Below are 19236 nucleotides of genomic sequence, written 5' to 3'. Positions count from 1 at the left end.
TTTTTCATTGAATGACACAATGAATATTATACTCCATTTCTAACCCTTTTTTTTTTCTAGTATTTTCAGGTAAATGAAAGTGAAAGTCATTCAGTCATGGCCAACTCTTTGGGACCCCATGGACTATAGTCCATGGAATTCTCCAGGCCAGAATACTGGAGTGGGTAGCCTTTTCCTTCTCCAGGGGAGTCTTCCCAATTCAGGGATCAAATCCAGGTCTCGCGCATTGCAGGCAGATTCTTTACCAGCTGAGCCACAAGGGAAGCCCAAGAATACTGGAGTGAGTAGCCTATCTCTTCTCCAGCAGATCTTCCCAACCCAGGAATCGAACCAGGGTCTGCCTGCAGGCAGATTCTTTACCAACTGAGCTATGAGGGAATGTTCAACCTAAATGAATTTTCCCAGATAACTGATCTCCAAAAAGTCTAGGTTTTAACATTGTTATGTATCTCTTCATGTAATGGGTACAGTGGTTTTCATGCCGACCAGAACATAGCAGAGTCACTGTAATTTAACATTTTTGTTGAATTTTGGAAAACTATGGAAAAATAATCAGAATGAGCAAATACACTGTGTGGCAAAGATTTCATCTCTTACTTAACTGTATAAGCTTCGACAATTCTGTTAACCATTCTCAGCTTCAATTTCATCATTTGTAAAATTATAATAACTTCTCTGAATTGTTGTGAGGTTCAAGCAGGATAATGCATAGGGACACTACTTAAAAGTTTTAAAGCTACCAACAAATGCAAGGTGGAGTTGATATAAATGTTTATGATTTAGTAAGATGATGAATACATATAAACTGATTTCTAGTGGTGAGTGCTTAGGGAACAGAGAAGGAGCACAGTCAATATGAGAACTAAACATGAATAACATCAGCACTACCTGTCATTAGTTGAAAATTATTTTACATTCCTAATGTTCTAGGGTGAGCCTCTTTCAATACTGGAGTTTTGCAAGTCTTTTAGCCCTAGATTGTTAGGAGGTTTTGATGTTTTGCATGTTTTGGAGGCAAAGATGACTCCCATGTTTCCTAGGAAAATCTCTGATGCTGTTGGTGCTGAAAATATACTCCAAAATGCATAGACTCTCAGATACCTAGGGACCTCTGAGACAGTGAAAAAAAGAACAGAAAGTTAAACTTGGTTGTCAGCTCATGTTCCTCAAGTTGGCCAGGCTGGGATTTTTTTGATTGTTTTGTTTTGTTGTTGTTGTTTGGTTTTGGTTTGGTTTTCATTAAGGAATGCCTAGCAACATTTACCTTTGGATTTTTCTGACTTTCCAAATCACAAATGGAAAGGAGTAATGTATTCGTTTCTTTTTAGAGGAATTTTAAGATTAATGACAGACTTCTCACATTGTCAGTGACCATTATTATTATTTTTTTTTTGTAGTTCAGTTGATTTCAACATTTTCAGTGAGAATTGTTTGGGGGAACTCTAGTATATGACAGGAAAATACATTATCTTTATGGCAGATTGATGGCACGTGTGGACCTTTCTTGATGAACGTAGTCTCCCTGCCCTCTTGTTGGAAGGTTGGAAAGTAAAGCTTTTAAGCAAGCACTCAGCATTCCTTCTACAAAGGGTTTGTCTAGTCAGAGGTATGGTTTTTCCAGTAGTCATGTATGGATGTGAGAGGTGGACTATAAAGAAAGCTGAGTGCCTAAGAATTGATGCTTTTGAACTGTGGTGTTGGAGAAGACTCGTGAAAATCCCTTGGACCACAAGGAGATCAAACCAGTCAATCCTAAAGGAAATCAGTCCTGAATGTTCATTGAAGGACTGATGCTGAAGCTGAAAGTCCAATACTTTGGCCACCTGATACAAAGAACTGACTCATTTGAAAAGACCCTGATTCTGCGAAAGATTGAAGGCAGGAAGAAAAGGGGACAACAGAGGATGAGATGGTTGGATGGCATCACCAATGTGATAGACATGAGTTTGAGTAGGCTCAGGGAGTTGGTGATGGACAGGGAAGCCTGGTGTGCTGCAGTCCATGGGGTCACAAAGAATCGGACACAACTGAGTGACTGAACTGATTCCTTCTACTGCCCTGCAAGCCTCCAGCTGTTATTTTCCTGATCAGGTCAAACTCTTTTGGTAGTTATAAAAACAAAAAATACTTTGTTTTTAATAGAAAGGTAAAGATAGAGTGGAATAGAGCCAACGTATTTGGCTCCATCTAAGGCAAATAATCTGGCTTCCCTGATAGCTCAGTTGGTAAAGAATACACCTGCAATGCAGGAGACACCAGTTTGATTCCTGGGTTGGGAAGATCCACTGAAGAGGGATAGGCTACCCACTCCAGTATTCTTGGGCTTCCCTTGTGGCTCAGATGGTAAAGATTTGGCCTGCAATGTGGGAGACCTGGGTTTGATCCCTGGGTTGAGAAGATCCCCTGGAGAAGGGAAAGGCTACCCACTCCAGTATTCTGGCCTAGAGAATTCCATGGACTGTACAGTCTATGAGTTGCAAAGAGTTGGACATGACTGAGTGACTTTCACTTTCATGGCAAATAATTCAGAGCAAAATGACTTTTTAAACTTCAGTGTTGAAGGAGGTTCACCCTAGAACATCAGGGATGTAAAATAATTTTCAACTAATTACAAGTAGTGCTGATGTTTTAAGACTTAACTGAATATTTTAGTCTTTGATGACAAATAAGTCATTAATTTCACACTTTGTTTCATCCATTAATCTTGGCTCTTTCCAACCTGCATGCCTTTCAAATACATCATTTCCTTTACTTGGTATTCTCTACCTGTGCTTTGTTAACATAGTAAAGTTCTTTTTCCATAAAGATTATTCCTTAATTACTCCTTAATTCTTTCATTTTAAGAGTTTAACAACATTTGCAAGTTGTATTTCTCTTACTATACAGTTTACTTTGTTGTTTTTCAATCATTAAGTCATGTCCGACTCTTTATGACCCCATGGACTGCTGCACACCAGGGTCTCCTCCACTATCTTCTGGAGTTTGCTCAAATTCATGCCCATCGAGTCAGTGATGCTATCTAACCATCTCATCTCTGCCTCCCCCTCCTCTCTTTGCCTTCCATCTTTTCCAGCGTCCTAACATCCCATTATTTTGTCTTCTGGTGATATTATATAAAAACTGTTATTTTGCCCCGTTCATTATACATAGTCTCCTAGGTTCTTTTTTTTTTTTTTTAATTTACTCATTGACTCCTCTCTTTTCCTCTTTCTCTTTCAATATTTAGTGAATGCCTATGAGGGCCAGCCATTGTGCTAGTTATTTTGCCCACTTTGTTTCATTTACATGTCCCAGCATACCTGTAAGTCTATTTTACTGTGAGCTAAACTGAAGTCCAAAGAAATCAAGTTACTTGTTCCAAGTCCCTTCTAGTAAGCAGGGATTTGAATAAAATCTGTAGAATTACAATGCCTTATTTTTTCTCTACTATACTATACTGGCTCCTTTCTCTGTAGTTTCCAGTGATTTTTCTGAGTGTCCCATGTCAATCTTTTGGTACCTTTGTGGGGCTTTCCTAGAGTCAGAAAGGATTTTCAGCTTCTTAGTGCTCTGAGTCCATCACAGGGTGACTTCCTAAAGGGAAGTAACTCAAAACAATGTTTGGGAGAGACTTGGAGAAGGTGGCTATGAAATAATTGGGATACAAGCTCACATCTTCCCTGCTGCAACCAGGAATGCTTCCACCATCACAGGCAATGTTGAGCCCAGTGAGGCAGCACTTGGTGGGGCGTGGGGGATGGTAATGGCCTCTCCAGCTTTTCTTGAAGCTGTCACATAGCTCAGTAGGTCTTTTGTGGGGCCCAGGATAGGGTTTTTATTTCTATAAACCTTTTATTTTTTTCTTTTCTTTTTGTCTCTTTTTCCTTCTCCTAGTTCCTGCCTCTTCCCTGACCCCTTCCACTTCTCTTCCTCTTCCTCCCTTTCTTCCTTCTCCTCCTCTCTCTTCTTCTTCCTTTCTTCCTTTTGTTTCCCCTCCTCCTCTCCCTCTCCTTCTCCCCCCCATCATTAATTTTGTCAAGAGGCATGTAAGTGTTTTGATACAGTATACACTATAATCTTGATAATTATCAATAGTTTTTTTTTTAAGTTTTAGTAAATCAAATCAGAATAGCACTCATAAAGGGAGTATAATGAAGGTGTGCTTGAGCTGCAGATTTACTTTCAGTTTTCAAATTTGATCTTAGGTGACCTTTATTTCTAAAACTATATAGTAAGAAAACTCTGAGGTATTTTATTAAAATGCTTTATTATAGAGCACTTGATAAATAAATAACATTAAGCACAGTCCTTGAGTGCTGCACAATAAAGATTTCAGCAGTAACTTCAACCTTGATCAGCACTTCCCACGTTCCATTTGATTCCAGCAAAGTCACACCATTCAAACAACTCTTGTTTACCAAGTACCTAGAATTTGCCAGATGTTTTGTGTATATTATTTTAAATGTCCATGGCTTCCCAAAGGTGGATGTTATGATCCCCACTTTATAAAGGGGAAAATAGATTCAGAAAGGTTTATGCTATTTGCCAATGTTTATGCTATGTCCATGGGCTTCCCTGGTGGCTCAGCAGTAAAGAATCCACCTGCAATGCAGGAGACACAAGAGATGCTGGATCAGTCCCTGGGTCGGGAAGATCCCCCAGAGAAGAGCATGGCAACCCACTCCAGTATTCTTGCTTGGAGAATCCCATGGACAGAGGAGCCTGGCAGGCTAGTGGCCACAGGGTCACAAAGAGTTGGACACAACTGAAGCGACTGAGCACACATGCACATGCTATGTCCATAACTAGTAAATGACATTGCTGGGACTCATAATGCAGTCCCTCTGATTTCTAAGTTCCTGTTCTTGCCACCACACTATATTTCTTTGCCAACTAAGAAATAGCTAAGAAAGGTAATAGAAGCTTCATAGTCTATGCCTATAGTCTCTTAAACTCTGGGCTGAGAATTAATTTATTGGGAGATTATTGAATTCTCCTCATTGTGCTCCCCCATCATTTTATATATGAAGAAATTGAGTCTTAATAGAAAGCACTGACTTGCCCAGCACCTCACAGTGAGCCTTTGTAGTCAAGCCATGACTTACACCTCCTTGCCTCATTCCAGAATTCTCTCATCCTCTTTTGTATTATTGCTATTTCATGTGTATTCATTTTATCTCCCACTAGATTGCAAGCTCATAAAAGGCAAGTGTTATGTTTTTTTTGTTTTTTTTTTTTCTCTTCTACAGACTCAGCACAGGGCTTGACTATTGGGTTTTCAGTAGACATTTATTAGTAGACTAACTTGTTGTTGTTCAGTCACTCAGTCGTGTCCAACTCTTTGTGACCCCCATAGACTGCAGCACGCCAGGCTTCCTTGTCCTTTACCACCTCCCAGAGTTTGCTCAAACCCATGTCCACTGAGTCAGTGATGCCAATAGTATTATAAAGTTATTGACTAGTTTATTTTGTCAACAGCAGGAGTACCGTCTCTGGCCTTATTAGAGTAGCAGCTTCTCTAATTACACAATATGGTGAACAGGCAACACACCCTTTGTGAGTGGTGACTCAATAAACTGGGAACTAGGATGTGCTTGGGGGCACCTCGTATTGATTTCCTCTCTGACCAAGCCCCTTGTGTAAGTAGGGATACCGAAGCCCAGAGAGTATAAATGATTTATCGCAAGGCAACAGGGAAGTTTATAACAGAGGTTTGACTATTTTAAGTATTATTTATTTAAATTAAACAATACATGCACATGATTCAAAACTGTTAAATCACAAAAGGTTAAAGAGTGAAAAATAATTCCAACTCCCCATCATTCAGGCATGCAGTTCTCTTCTTCAGAGGCAACCAATGATTTTTAGTTTCTCGTATACATAATATATTAATTTATAGGCATATAAAAAATGTGTCAATTTTCCCCAGAGAATTTGTGTTCTGTGTTGTTTTGCATCTTTTTCCCACTTTAATATGTATCTTGGAGATTGTTCTACTCGGTGTATACAAAACTGCTTCATTTTTAAATGGCTGCATTATACAACTCTACCTACTGATGATCATTCATCTTGTTTCCAGTCTTCTGCTATTATAAACAATGTTGCAGAGAATAATCTTGTATATATGTCATGTCACACATGTATGTGCTGGGTTAAAGCATATATACATTCTAATTTTGAAAGCTTAAGTCAAATTATCCTCCACAAAGATTGTAAGATTATGCAAAATGTGAATTTGATAAAATTTTTAAATGAAATAATTACTGTTAATTTTACAAAATAATTATTATCTTGACTTTACAGCACTATTCAATACCAAGTTTCTTTAAATAATCAATCCCCACTGTATACTCAAATGAGAATTCGGTTTAAAGAAATGTGATTTATACACTACTGTCCAGGAAAACTTCTATTGGGTAAAGCATGTGAAGATAGCAATGTTTCTAAAATGCAATTGAGGCTATATAAACTGTACTTTTAATCATTTTACCAGGCCCCAGAGATGTGCTCAGATGAAAGTAAATGGAGAAAAGGACAAGGGGATCAGACTCAAGTAAAAGAAAGTAAAGCTACCATGAAGGCAGGACTGGTATTGTGCCAATAAACTAGATTTCTGACTGTGAGGGAGCAGAGGCAGTGGGAAGCTTTGATATTTGTAGTGTTCATTAATATTTCACAATATAGACACTCATCATAACAAACATCATCTTCCAACAACACAGTAGAAGACTCTACACATGGACATCACCAGATGGTCAATATCAGAATCAGACTGATTATATTCTTTGTAGGCAAGATGAAAAAGCTCTATACAGTCAGCAAAAACAAGACTGGGAGCTAACTGTGGCTCAAATCATGAACTCTTTATTACCAAATTCAGACTTAAGTTGAAGAAAGTAGGGAAAACCACTAGATGATTCAGGTATGACCTAAATTCAATCCCTTATGATTATAAAATGAAAGTGACAAATAGATTAAAGGGGTTACATCTGATAGACAAGAGTGCCTGAAGGACAATGGACAGAGGTTCCTGATATTGTACGGGAGGCAGGGATCAAGACCATCCCCAAGAAAAAGAAATGCAAAAAGGGAAAATGGTTGTCTGAGGAGGCCTTATAAGTAGCTGAGAAAAGAAAAGAAGTGAAACACAAAGGAGAAAGGAAGTACACCCATGTGAGTGAAAGGTTCCAAAGAATAGCAAGGTAAGATAAGAAAGCCTTTCTACATGATCAATGCAAAGAAATGGAGAAAAACAATAGAATGGGAAAGACTAGAGATGTCTTCAAGAAAATTAGATATACCAAGGGTACATTTCATGCAAAGATGGGCATGATAAAGGGCAGAAATGGTATGGACCTAACAGAAACAGAAGACATTAAGAAGAGGTGGCAAGAATACACAGAAGAACTCTACAAAAAGATCTTCATGACCCAGATAACATGATAGTATGGTCACTCACTAGAGCCAGATAACCTGGAATCTGAAGGCAAGTGGGTCTTAGGAAGCATCACTACGAACAAAGCTACTGGAGGTGATGGACTTCCGGTTGAGCTATTTCAAATCCTAAAAGAAGATGCTATGAAAGTGCTACATTAAATATGCCAAGAAATTTGGAAAACTCAGCAGTGGCCACAGGACTGGAAAAGATTAGCTTTCGTTCCAATCCCAAAGAAAGGCGTTGCTAAAGAATGTTCAAACAACTGCACTCATCTCACATGCTAGCAAAGTAATGCTCAAAATTCTCCAAGTGAGGCTTCAACAGTATGTGAACCATGAACTTCCAGATGTTCAAACTGGATTTAGAAAAGGCAGAAGAACCAGAGATCAAATTACCAACATCCGTTGGATCATTGAGAAAGCAAGAGTTTCAGAAAAAAACATCTACTTCTGCTTTATTGACTATGCCAAATCCTTTGACTGTGTGGATCACAACAAACTGTGGGAAATTCTTCAAGAGATAGGAATACCAAACCACCTTGCCTGTCTCCTGAGAAATCTGTATGCAGGTCAAGGACCAACAGTTGGAACTGGACAAGAAACAACAGACTGATTCCAAATTGGGAGAGGAGTATGTCAAGGATGTATATTGTCACCCTGCTTATTTAACTCATATGCAAAGTATATCATGCAAAATGCTGGGCTGGATGAAGCTTGGCTGGAATCAAGATTGCTGGGAGAAATATCAATAACCTCAGATATGGAGATGACACCACCTTTATGGCCAAACGTGAAGAAGAACAAAGAGCCTCTTGATGAAAGTGAAAAAGGAGAGTGAAAAAGTTGACTTAAAACCCAACATTCAAAAAACTAAGATCATGGCATCCAGTCCCATCACTTCATGGCAAATAGATGGGGAAACAATGGAAATAGTGACAGACTTTATTTTCTTGGGCTCCAAAATAACTGCATATGTTGACTGCAGCCATGAAATTAAAAGACTCTTGCTCCTTGGAAGAAAAGCTATGACCAACCTAGACAGCATATTAAAAAGCAGAGACATTACTTTGCTGACAAAGGTCCATCTAGTCAAAGCTATGGTTTTTCCAGTAGTCATGTATAGGTTTGAGAGTTGGACCATAAAGAAAGCTGACCTCAAGAGAATTGATGCTTTTGAACTGTGGTGATGGAGAAGCCTCTTGAAAGTCCTTTGGACTGCAAGGAGATCAAACCAGTCAATCCTAAAGGAAATCAGTCCTGAATATTCATTGGAATTACTGATGCTGAAGCTGGCACTTCAATACTTTGACCACCTAATGCAAAGAATTGACTCACTGGAAAAGACCCTGTTTCTGGGAAAGATTGAAGGCAAGAGGAGAAGGGGATGACAGAGGATGAGATGGTTGAATGGCATCACCGACTCAATGGACATGAGTTTGAACAAGCTCAGGGAGTTGGTGATGGACAGGGAAGCCTGATGTGCAGTCCATGGGGTCACAAAGAGTCAGGCATGACTGAGCAGCTGAACTGAGCTGAGACAGTCTCATGAGGACCAGTTTTAAGCTACCAGTGCTGCTGCTGCTGCTAAGTCACTTCAGTCGTATCTGACTCTGTGCAACCCCATGGACAGCCTAACAGGCTTCTCTGTCCATGGGATTCTCCAGGCAAGAACACTGGAGTGGGTTGCCATTTCCTTCTCCAATGCATGAAAGTGGAAAGTGAAAATGAAGTCACTCAGTCATGTCTGACTCTTGGCGACCCCACGGACTGCAGCCTACCAGGCTCCTCCATCCATGGGATTTTCCAGGCAAGAGTACTGGAGTGGGGTGCCATTGCCTTCTCCAAGCTACCAGTATGTCAGCATTGAATGTAAAGTTGTGAAGAGATGCTCAGAATTGTTTCTAATGAATCGCTACAAGCCAACTCCAGCACAAGACTGGACAGAACTTTAAGGGAAGACAGGTTGACAACATAAAACTTGGGTCTGACCAAATCTCAGATGACCTTGACAGAAGTGAACTGCCTATTATTCATAGTGTTTTCCTTGATGAGGTTGGAACCTGTGATTCTCCAAGATGGTCTTCCAAATCCCATATGAAGAACATAATCTGTTTGATGCTTCCTACACTGTTCATCTGAGTGGACTGAACCTCAGTAGTCTCCTGAGAAGCAAGAAAAGAAAAAGAAAAGTGTTTTGTGAATTGTCAAATGCTATTTCAATGTCAAACATTCATCCAGTTATTTTACCTGGTGTCACCTGCAAAACTACATAAGCAATAAACTCACTGTCAAAGGCCACATCAGCTGTTCTCTCCCCTAGCTGCACATTAGATAAAATAGGGAAGTGTTTAAAAATATCACAGTGCCTACCCTTGCCCCCAGTCAATTGAATCAGAACTATCAGGAGTGAAACTGGGCATAAGTATTTTGTAAAATCTCCCTAGGTGATTCTGGCTTGTAGCCAAAGTTAAGAATTACTGCCCTGCACAACCTGGTTCTACAGTCAAATCAGCTTAACCTACCACCTCCCCTCCTTTACCATATGCCAGCCACACGGGCCACATTGCTGTTTCAACAACACATCTAATTCATTCATGACTTTAAGGCTTTGTACTTGGTATTACTTCTCTTGAGAATTTTGCATGTCTGTCTCTATTATTCAAGTTTCATCTCAAAACCTCATCCTCAGAGAATCTTTTCCCACTGTACAAAATAAGCTCTCCTGTTCTATCACAGCACCCTGTTATATTTCTTTCATTTTATGTATCACCATCTGAAAATATCTAAATTATTATCACTCATTTATTGCTTGTCTTTTTCCACCAAAAGTTCACCTAGCTTAAGGGCAAGGCCTTTGTATTGTTCACTGTTGTTTTCCCAGTTGCCTAGAGTTGTGTTTGAAACATAGTAGATATACACTCAAAGATTGTCCTTTAACTATCATAGGATAGTTATTAAACATCTTCTATGGTTCAATTCAATGATGTCTTCAAATATTTCATTATATTAAGGGTTTAACTGTATATCATTGTGTTCAAGGCTGTTTATGACCTGCTGCTGCTGCTGCTGCTAAGTCGCTTCAGTCGTGTCTGACTCTGTGCGACCCCATAGACGGCAGCCCACCAGACTTCCCCGTCCCTGGAATTCTCCAGGCAAGAACACTGGAGTGGGTTGCCATTTCCTTCTCCAATGCATGAAAGTGAAAAGTGAAAGTGAAGTCGCTCAGTCGTGTCCGACTCTAGCGACCCCATGGACTGCAGCCCACCAGGCTCCTCCGTCCATGGGATTTTCCAGGCAAGAGTACTGGAGTGGGGTGCCACTGCCTTCTCCAGTTTATGACCTAGCCACCATCTAATTTGTCACCTTCACCTTCTACTTCCTGTATTCTTGAAGCAGGAGATCTATATGAATACAGTAGACAGAAAAGATGGTCTAGAACTGAATATTGCAGGGTTTTCTTTAACAGAGAAATATGTGTGTGTGTACTAGGGACAGGAAGCAGAGATGGAATGCTTGTGACCAGGGAATGGCCAATGAAGAGAACAGCATAGTCATAAGAGGGTTGCTCTTGGAGTAAAATGAAAGACAAGATAGATTCAGCAACATTATACATAACTCATCTCACGTATCTAATATTTCCCTACTACAAATGACTTTTACATACATTTTATATAATTTGTTTTGTAAAACTCTAGGATATAGACAATGCCATTATTTTTATCCTCATTTTTTTAGAGAGTAATCAAAGCTCAGACTTGCCTTCGGCCATTTGGAGCTGGGATTTGACACTTACTGTTCTGATTGCCAGTCTAGTACTCTTTATATTTCTGTTTTGTGGAGCTTGGACCAGATTGCAGAAGATCCAGACAGCCAAGAAGAGAAGTGTGGGTTTGATTCCTATTGTCCTCACTAGAGCTAACCATAACATTGAAAAAATCAGTAATGATCATGGCTTTATAACCACTCCCAAGAAGCCTTCCCATTGAGCAATGCCTGAGGGGCCTTGCTGAGGTCCCATTCATGGTACTGGTTCAATGGCCATCTGTGTTTCTGGACGGGTGGGACAGGTAAAGGAATGGTTAAATCCTTAGAATCACAAGGACTCAGCTACCTTATAAGTCCTTCTCATAAAAGATCTGCCCTTTGGTAGAGCACAGACTGTGTTGTTTAGAGTTGTCTAGCCTATTCCACAGGCCCAAAGATAGTAATCTAGGAGAAAAAAAAAGTACTAGAAAACAATAATGCTTGGGATTGCTTTTCATAGAAGAGAGCCCTTGGGTGATTAGGGCAGAGGTTTTATGCTGTCTCAGCCCCAGAGAAATAATGTCCATAGGATACATGACCATAAACAGGAGCTGGTCTCCCTTCAGTCTATGTAGGTCACTCAGGGAAGAGACACTTAGCTACTTGTTTCTATGAAGTGTTTTTGTTTTTCAGACAAAGCCTTTAAGGTCAAGAGAGTCGAGATTGGAAAAACAAGATAGAAATGCAGACTGGCTTTAGCTCTCCTTGAGTCACACTCAGGTGGACTCTAAGACTCTCAACACAAGTTCTAACATGAATAGAAGACTTCTGAACCTACCTTCCATAGTCTTCTACTGTTCTCTTCTGCATAAGATTCCCTTCTAGTTATAGATCGAGGGTGAACGGGGGGAGGGAAGATCAAGAGAGAAGTAAAAACACACACCTGGTCACACAGTGATTCAGTGAGACAGCAGGGCTGGTCCTTAGGTCTTTCTCCTTCTTGCTCTGTGCTTTTTAACTATTCTGTGCTACCTCTTTCTTTTAAGTATAGCATCAGGGCCCATATGAGAAAAGATACCACATTGACAAAAACAAACATCTATATCACAGGTCATACAGACCTGGCTTCTGATTCTGCTTCTGCCACTTATTAGCTGGTGACTGTAAGTGAGTCATTCAGCATCTCTGAGCCTTATTTTCCTCAACCTTAAAGTAAGAATAGCAGTTATCAAAAAGAATTTTTACAAGAATTAAATGAGTCAACATCTTTGAAGTCACCTAGAATAGTATGCAAAGCACAATGGGTTACCTCCTTTCTCCATTGCTTTCCCCAGGAACTTCAAGTGTTACTCTTCCTTGACACTAGGAAGAGGCAGTGGGTATATGGAGAAAATACAGGACAAATAAGTCATATGAGAGGCAAATAAAATATTTTCTTGGTTATAGTGGTTTAGTAGAAAGCATATGGTAACCTGTATTGAAACTGGGATATATTCTTTGGTATCAAAAGGCACTCTGTGTCTTAGGTTTCCTCATAAATTGAAGATAATGGCCTGTACCCTTCCTAGTCTGAAAGAAGGCTCAGTGAGATAATGAGTATGAAAATGACTTTGAAGTAATAAAGGAAATGTGCAAAGAATATTATGGGCAAGAACCTGAGTTTTAGTGCTATCATTGTCATTGACTCATTTAATCTTGGTCAAGTCCACTCTGCTTTCTGGATCTTGATTTCCTCATCTGTAAAATGAGAGCATTGAACTAGATGATCTCAGCAGACGTCATCCCTTCTTCTGATATTCAAGGAGTATATTATTTAAATAATAATAGATAAGATCTGCATAATGTCTTATGCTTTGTTATTTTATATCTACTTATCTACTATCAATGTGAGGATAGCACTGAACTACTAGAACTGCTAGCCTGGAGATAGAAAGACATGAATTCTTGTTTCTTGTCCCTACTTTGACATTGACTCACGGTATGATCTTAAGCAAGTTTTTTTTTTTTTTTTCCCCCCTCATTTTTGGACTCTAAGTTTCTTAATCTGTGAAATAGGAGATATGAGGGTTGAACTAAGTCAAGTAGATTTCTAAACTTTTCTGCAAAGCCCTGGGGAGTAAAAATGATACCATTAGATGGTATAATGATACCATCATTAGATAATGATCAATAGATAAGATCTATATAATGCTTTATGCTTTGTTATTTTATATCTACTATCATACCACAGTGATAAAGCTACAGAAAACGGGAGAAATGGAGAGATCTAGCTAGAGTTTTAAGTTTCCTATGCTTGCTTCAGATACATTAGATTTAATTTTCATCTGTTATGTATATGGGGTCTGTAACTAATGTTTCATTTGTTAAAAAAAAAAAAAAAGTTCATTGCAAAAGAAAAAATAATTTGAATAGTTTCTAAAGTATTAAGTTTTAAAAGTTGGATTCAATAAAATACGTTGTTTGATAACACCATTTTGTTGTTTTAATGAAATAGTATATTGTGAATATCCTTCGAAATTAAAAAAAAAAAGACATTGCACAGTGTTTCCTTGCATGAGTATGGAATAATTTATTTAATCATTCTCATAATGTTGGACATTTACATTTTTCCAATGCATTTGTCCCTTGGTATCTGCTGGAGATTGGTTCCAGGAACCCCAGTGGATGCCAAAATATGTGGATGTTCAAGTCCCTTATATAAAATGATTTAGTCCACCTGAAACCATAAAACTCCTAGAAGAAAACAAAGGCAGTACACTTTTTGTCATCAGTCCTAACAGTTCTTTGTTGAATCTGTTTCCTTGGACAAAAACAACAAAATAAAAAGAAAATACAAATGAGACTACATCACACTAAAAAATCTTTTGCATAGTAAAGGAAACTGACAAAACAAAAAGGCAACTTACTGTCTGGGAGAAGATATTTGCAAATGATATGTCAGATAAAGGATTAATATTCAAAATATATAAAGAACTCACACAGCTCAACATACATTTAAAAAAAGCAATTTAAAAATGAGCAGAGGACCTGAGTAGACATGTTTCCAAAGAACACATATAGATTAACAAAATGCACATGAAAAGATACTCAGCATCACTAATTATCAGAGAGTGTATGAAAGACAGCAAAAGAGACACAGATGTATAGAACAGTCTTTTGGACTCTGTGGGAGAGTGTGAGGGTGGGATGATTTGGGAGAATGACATTGAAACATGTATAATATCATATATGAAACGAATCGCCAGTCCAAGTTCGATGCATGATACTGGTTGCTTGGGGCTGGTGCACTGGGACAACCCAGAGGGATGGTACAGGGAGGGAGGAGGGAGGGGGTTCGGGATGGGGAACATGTGTATACCTGTGGCAGAATCATGTTGATGTAAGGCAAAACCAATACAATATTGTAAAGTAATTAACCTCCAATTAAAATAAATAAATTTATATTAAAATTAAACACAGTAAGATATCACTTAACACCTGTTAGAATGACTATCACCAAAAAGACAATAAAAAACAAGTGTTGGAGAGGATGTGGAAAAAAGAGGACACTCGTGCACTATTGGTGGGATTGTAAATTGATGCAGCCACTATGCAAAAACAGTATGGTTAGTCCTCAAAACATTAAAAATAGAACTACCATATGATCCAGAAGTTCCACTTCTGGGCATTTATCCAAAGGAAAAGAAAACATTAATTCAAAAAGATATATGTATCCTTGTGTTCATTGCAGCATCATTTATAATAGCCAAGATATGGAAGCAACCTAAGTGCCCATCAATAGAAGAATGGATAAAGAAGATATATTGTATATATACTTAACCATAAGGAAAAATGAAATCTTACCATTTGTGACAACATAGATGGTCTTGGAAGGCATTATGCTAAGTGAAAAAAAAGTGGACAGAGAAAGGTAAATAACATATGATTTCACTTATATGTGGATTCTGAAAAATAAATGAAACAAAACAGTACCAAGAGCAAACTGGTGGTCACCAGAGGGTAGGAGAATGAGGGGTTGGGAGAAATAGGTGAAGAGAATTAAGAGATAGAGACTTCCAATTATAAAATAAATAAGTCATAAGGCTGTGATGTACAGCATAGGGAATATCGTCAATAATATTGTAATAACTTTGTATGATGACAGATGGTTACTAGACTTATCATGGTGATTAAGTCTTAAACTATATAAATGTTGGGTCACTATAATGTACACCTGAAACTAATATAATTCTGTATGTCAACTGTGGGGTTTCCCCAGTGGTCCAGATGGTAAAGAACCTGCCTGCCAATGCAGGAGACACAAGAGATGTGGGTTCAATCCCTGGGTCAGGAAGATCCCCTAGAGAGGGAAATGACAACTTGCTCCAGTATTCTTGCTTGGAAAAATTCCATGGACAGAGGAGCCTGGAAGGCTACATACAGTCCATGGGGTCTCAAAGAGTCGGACACAACTGAGCATGCACACACAAACATGTCAACTGTAGTGCAATAATAAAGAAAAAACCTTTAAAAACAAATAATAAAAATACATCGTAGAATAAATGCAGTTGAAACTTTGATCCGTGATTGGTTGAATCTATGGATGTGAAACATGAATATTGAGGGCTGACTGGTTTCCCTTTTTTTTTTCACTTTCACTTTTTTTTAATTTATTTATTTTAATTGGAGGTTAATTACTTTACAATATAGTATTGGTTTTGCCATACATCAACATGAATCCATCACGGGTATACACTGGTTCCCCATCCTGAACCCCCCTCCTACCTCCCTCCCCGTACCTTTTTATATAATGATAAATGGAACTACATTTTGGTGCTTAACCTCGCTATTTTCCTGTAAAAAATTCCAAAAGTGGAATTACTGATTGAACTTTGTGTGAATTTAACTTTTCAGATACATGGCAAAATTGCACTCTAAAAAGTTTACACACCCACTAACAATACCTTTTCACCATTAATTAGTAGTAAATGTTCATCAATCTCCCTTGTGAAAATGATGTCTTATTTCATATTTCTATAATTACTAATAAAATTGAAATTGCACAATTTTCACATGCTTATTGATCTTTTGTGTTTCTTCTTTTATTTGCCTTTTCATGTCTGTTGCCCATATTTCTATCATACTACTCATCTTTATATATCAAGGAGATTAACCACTGCTTTTACATACTTGATACCAATATGTATTTTTTAGTTCGTGATTGTCTTCAGATTATATTATTATGTTTGTCTCATGTAAGAAAACTTAAATGTTTTCAAGTCTATCAGAATTTTCACTTACATATTCTTTATTGTCATGTTCTAAAAATCCCCTTTCAATCTTCAAAAATTAAAAAAAAAGTTCACCTACAATATTTCAACATCTAACAATATTTCAATAATTCCTTTTTTTGTTTTTCTATTGACATATTTAATCCATCTTGAATTTATTTTGGTTTCAACTAGTAATTTAACTTTATTATCTTTTCCAAATGAGTAACCAGTTGTTCTGACACCATTTAATGAATAAATCATCCTTTCTTTGCTGATTTATAATGATGTATTGCATGTGCAGTCTGTTTCTGACTTCTCTGGTCTGATCAATCTATGCTGGAATGAATACCAAACTGTTGTAACCATTATGGAGTTATAATACTGGTAGGAAAAGTCTCATTACTTTTTTTTTTTTCAAATAATATCTTGGCAATATCACACATTTTATCCCTTTAGATAAACTTTAAGATTATTTTGTCAAAATTTTGTTCAGATTTGTTTAAATTTGTAGGTTTGATTGGGAGAAAAGCTGGCATCTTTCAGATGGGAAGTATTGCATCTTCCCATCCAGGAACACTGTACATCTTTCCATTTAATTCCAGTCTTCATTTACATACCTCAATAAAGGGTTTGGGGGTCACAGCTACAAGGAGACAGATACAGAATTTCCTGGAAGTAAGAGCCCTATAGTAGAGTCTAGAAATGAAGTGGGCTAAAGTTTAAGAAAAAATGGGGCAGGGATGCTATAGAGGGGATTCAAGCTTTGTATGGAGTAGAGATGGTGTGACCAATGCTTAGTTATTTCCAATATGTGAGATTCATAGCCTTATGCACTCTGATATGGAACAAATAAATGGTGTGGTGCCAGGCTGGTCAATTTCATTTTAATGAGCATCATTTTCTTCAGCTGTATAATGAGGTATGTTGTAATCCCTGTACTTAATTTGTACAAGATTGTTATTAACTTTTGCAAGCTAATCAAATGGGATGGATTTTTATTTCATATTATTATAATGTATATATTTTATTATTACTTATATGTTAAATAGTATATAAATAAATATGTATCATATGTGCTTTGTGCTTAGTTGCTCAGTCGTGTCCTACTCTTTGTAACCTCATAGACTACAGCCCATCAGGCTCCTCTGTCCATGGGGATTCTCCAGGCAAGAATACTGGAGTGGGTTGCCATGCCCTCCTCCAGTGGATCTTCCCAACCCAGAGACTGAACCCAGGTCTCCCACATCACAGGCAGATTCTTTACCATGTGAGTCACCAGGGAAGCTGTATCATATAGTAGTTGTAAATGTAACCTTTACATGCACTGAGAAACTGAAAATTCATGTGACTCGCTTTAATGGCATATTTGCTTTATTGCAGTAGTCTGGAACCACACCTGTAATATCTCTGAGATGTCTTCAGGATTGCAGGAACACTGATTCTTTGAGGGTGTCCCAGTTCTAGAACATTCACAGCACTAGAAATGAACCCACTGGAACTGGTACAGGGCCTGCCTTCTAGGAGTTGGCACCCAAAAGCTGTATGGCGGTTATCATAGTACCATCCTTTCTGTACACATTACCATCCTCAGTTTGAAGCACAAAGAAGCTATTTGCAAATTATGTGTTCTGTTTATACAAATAAAATCTTGCAGTATGGTAGAAAGATTGTTGGCCTAGAGGCCTTAATTTTGTCATTGTTGAATGAAAGTGATGATAGTATCTACCTCAAAGCATTGCTGAGGTGATTTATTTAAATAGCACATGTAAATCCCCTCACATAGCCTTGTTCATAGTAAATGCCTATTAAATGGTAGTTTTTCTTCCTTCTGGTACCTCTAATTCAGTATTCCTCAGTCAAGTCACCTCCCCAGAACTCATCCTTGGAATGAAAGTGTTGCTTTGGGGTGAACTTTAACAGTTCCTTCAAGCCCAGCATTTTGGAGTCCTTTGACAAAGGAAAGAGAAAAAGAGGGAGGGAGGAAAAGGAAATTTTGTAATCTGGTTTACACTGAATCTCCAACATAAAATAACCTACTGCAATAGATGAGTTTTCTGTGACAGTTATGTACATTTTAGGCTGAGTGAAGATAGAGGAAAGCTGAGCTGTGGCTAAATTTGTGGGTTCCCCCTAATATCAAATAACAATTGTTCTTCAATTTTTCTTTCTTTTCCCTACAATAAACATTCTTCCCCTGCCAAAAGAAGCCTCCTGAAAATCTTGATCTATTCCATAAAGTAAAGCATGGCAGCAAATGAGGAAAAAAACAAAAAAAAACCAAGGACTTGGAGAAAGAAAGGGGTAGGATGAGGGGAAGAAAAATTTCAGGCTGGGGACAGGACAAAGAGCATAAGTTCTGCATGTTTTAGATTTCTGCTAATAACTCTATGTGCCTCTAGATCTCTCCATTCAACTTCAGCATTCATTCAGTCAGTGTTTATTAAAGACCTACTGTGTGCCAGGCCTGTGTGAGGAACAAAGAATGAAATATATGTTTTTGAGTGGAACTCCATGTTTTTCTTTGAACAGCTATGATCCTAAGGATTTCTGAGTGTGAGAATGTGTATGGTGTGTTTGTGTGTATATATTTCTGTGTATCTCTCACAACTTCACATGTACATGACGGTGATTGCTTTTCTTCTATCTTCAGAAGACTTCCTTTCATTTGCTGTGTTTACAAAGAGTGGGCTTTATCTCTTTGATTTTTATACCCTGAAAGCTTGATGGTATGATCATTAACTTTTTTAAAAATTAATGTATTTATTATAATTGGAGGCTAATTACTTTACAATATTGTGGTGGTTTTTGCCATACATTGACATGA

The 19236-nt window shown here is 38.1% G+C and overlaps 1 protein-coding gene across 2 annotated transcripts in view; it reads left to right on the top strand.

Moving 5' to 3' along the window:
- Window positions 1–19236, top strand: part of AR (androgen receptor) — a 215960-nt gene that overhangs the window by 150969 nt on the left and 45755 nt on the right. The gene's annotated exons all lie outside the window — the stretch shown is intronic.

Source organism: Bos javanicus, chromosome X, assembly GCF_032452875.1.
Source record: "Bos javanicus breed banteng chromosome X, ARS-OSU_banteng_1.0, whole genome shotgun sequence".
NCBI lineage: Eukaryota > Metazoa > Chordata > Mammalia > Artiodactyla > Bovidae > Bos > Bos javanicus.
The sequence above is the reverse complement of the archived record's forward strand: the minus strand, read 5'-3'. Positions and strand labels throughout refer to the sequence as shown.